This window comes from Elephantulus edwardii, unplaced genomic scaffold (genome assembly GCF_000299155.1).
Source record: "Elephantulus edwardii isolate Elephantulus edwardi_28Jun2011 unplaced genomic scaffold, EleEdw1.0 scaffold00279, whole genome shotgun sequence".
In the NCBI taxonomy this organism is placed as follows: Eukaryota; Metazoa; Chordata; class Mammalia; order Macroscelidea; family Macroscelididae; genus Elephantulus; species Elephantulus edwardii.
Window position 1 is genome coordinate 1 of NW_006400029.1, and position 3,097 is coordinate 3,097.

Here is a 3,097-nt window from a genome sequence, read left to right on the forward strand (position 1 = left end):
GGGGCGGCCCCGGAGTCACCTGGGCCAGCGCGAGGGCTGTTTAGTGATCTAGTGTCTCATAAAATAGTTCACATTTTCTTTCATTGTGTTGCAGTCCTATGATTTCCCAGTACTCTTATTTTCTCATGTTATTAAGAAATTGTCGCGCGGTTCGAGGTAGGCTGTGGCCTCTCCGGGGCGACTCAGACGCAAAGATGCAGATCTTTGTGAAGACCCTTACTGGCCAGACCTTCACTCTTGAGGTCGAGCCCAGTGACACCATCGAGAATGTCAAAGCCAAAATCCAAGACAAGGAGGGCATCCCTCCTGACCAGCAGCGTCTGATATTTGCGGGCAAACAACTAGAGGATGGCCGTACACTCTCAGACTACAACATCCAGAAAGAGACCACCCTGCATCTGGTGCTGCGTCTCCGTGGTGGCATTATTGAGCCTTCCTTGCGTCAGCTCGCCCAGAAATACAACTGCGACAAGATGATCTGCCGCAAGTGTTATGCTCGCCTGCATCCCCGTGCTGTCAATTGCCGTAAGAAGAAATGTGGGCACACCAACAACCTGCGCCCCAAGAAGAAGGTCAAATAAGAGCCCTCTCTTCACTGGCTCCCTTACCTCTTGCAGGTGGCGTTCTTCTGAGCCCCATGACCCTGGGCCCTCAATAAAGTCTCATTCATTGAACTGAAAAAAAAAATTTGTCAACCTATTTATCACACGTAAATAATTTTTGTGATAATTTTTAAAAGTCACCTGTCTTACAGGAAAAACCTTTTCTTTTGTGTGTTACCCTGCACACAGTCTCAGGAGGCAGATTCATTTCTAGATTTTAAAAATATCTCAGAGGGTTCTCTGTTCCTACTATTTCTTTTTTCTCTGTTTTTCTCATTTGATTTGGTTCATTTTATTTTGTTTTGTTGAGATATATGAGTTGTGCATCTTATTTTTTCTCCAGTTTCATTCAAGATCAACTATTGTGACCCAATTCAGAGTATCAGTGCCAGTTGCCAGGTTCCATCTATTTTCTTCTGTTCTTATAAGGAACTCTGGTGGCTTAGTGGCAAGAAGCAGTGCTTGAATCCTCAGGGCATGCAGTTCAAATCCACCAGCTGCTCCTTGGGGGAGGGATGGTCAGTCTTCTCCTGTGTGATTAACTGCTGCTGAAAAGCCATTGAAGGGTAAACTATGAGTCAGCTATGGCTCGATGGTACACAACAGCAACATAGTAGTTAAGGTTGTAGCTCGTATAGACTTCTTTCTTGTCTATGTTTTCGTTTACCTTCTTACTATTTTGTTCCTGAGAAAAAGTTACTACCTATAAGCAATATCTTAGGAGGAGATCACAACCTTTGAAGGCCCTAGATGCTACTGCTTTCATTACAATGCAGGTTTTTGTGAAATTTTGTGAACTGTGGTATGCAGATTGTCTGACTTATACCGGGAAACTAAGGTCCCAAGCCTTCAAGGCCAGAAAACCCCTGTTGGAAGGTTTCTGTTATGTCTTCCCTTTCTTGGTAACCATCAGTAGATACTGGATTCTGTTTCAATGTAAAAGAAGAGTAATCGAATATTTGTCTTTTTATGCTTGAATTATTTGACTTAACATTAACATCTCTAGGCTCACGCATGTGGTAATATATTTTTCAGACCCATAATAGTTCTTTACATTATTCCAGTATTTCATTGTATGCCGCAGTCTGCCTATTCATTGATCTGTCAACAGATACTTTGGTTGTTTCTATTATTTGCTGCTATGAATAGCTCAGCAATTAACATAGGTGTGCATATGTTTGTGTCATTATTTTTAGGGTGTTGCTGAAGAATGTTGACTATTGCATAGATTGCTAAAAGGACAAACAAATTTATCTTCACCCTGAACTTTATTGCCATGGTGTATATCTGTCACAAAGAGAAACACAACCCAAATAGGAAAAGTCAACAAGATACCTGATCTGTGTCATCTGGCAGGACCTTTGTACCCAGAATATGCTACTTTTTACAGTTCTGTTTTCCTGAAGGAAAAAAAAAAATAAGTGTCCCTTTGGACATCTTTTTATATTCTATTTTTTGGGTGTCATTTGAAGGGAGGGTGAAGAACTTTTTAATGAAAGTTGGTTTTGTTTGTTTTGTTTTTTTCAACTAATTAGGAGGCTGATTTTCTTTGAAATTAGTCACCCTTTCTTTCATTTTATTATCTTTAATTATTTTCTCTGGCATCTTCTTCTAAGAATACTTGAAGAATTATATTTGAAGATAGTTTTTGACAATTCTTTTGAAAAAGCAACCAAACAAGTAAAGATAGTTTACATTTTATATCATTATGAAATCCTACACATATTTGAGGGAGCTCTGATGGCCTAGTGGGTAAGGAATTATTATAATGCCAATCCAAAACCAGGCATTTCTAATCTACCAACTGCTTCAAGGCAGAAATATAGGCAGTTTTCTCCTTTACAATTTATAGCCTCTGAAAACTCTCTCTGTTCCTATTAGGTAGCAATGGGAGAGAAAGATTTGTGTATGTCGTTATTGTTATGTGCTGTCAATTTGGAATCAACTAATAACTTTCCAGTAGATATTCAGAAGCTATAATTTGCATGAGAGATTACTCATTTTTCTCCAATAGATCAGCTGATGGATTAGAATCACCTGCTTTTTGGTTGACAACACAATTCCTTGTCTCTAGGCCACCAGAGTCTGGTAGCCTAGTGGTAAGAAAGTGTGCTGCAATCCCAAAGGCATGCAATTCAAATCCACCACCTACTTCGTGGGAGAAGAATAGACATTCTCCTCCCATGTGATTTACTGTCTCTGTAAACCCACAGGATGGTCAGCGATGGGTTGGTTCCAAGGCAATTGTACACAACAACAACAGGCCACGAGCGCTCCCTAATTAGTGCGCTGCCAGAAGAAAACCAACTCTATCTTAGAAGAAGTAAAGCCATAGTGCTCCTGAGAAGTGAAGTGGTTGGCAGTAGACTTTGCTTAACTTTAGGTATGTTATCAGGAGGAGCTGTTATCTGGAAAATGAAATCATACTTGATAAATTAGAAGTTCAGCATAAAAGAGGAAGATTCTCAATGAAATGGACTCACACAGTAGCTTCA

At 40.1% G+C, this 3,097-nt stretch overlaps 1 pseudogene; it reads left to right on the plus strand.

Annotated features, from left to right (window-relative positions):
* Positions 1 to 194: 194 nt before the first annotated feature.
* LOC102863746 lies at positions 195 to 581 on the plus strand (annotated as a pseudogene).
* Positions 582 to 3,097: the final 2,516 nt, after the last annotated feature.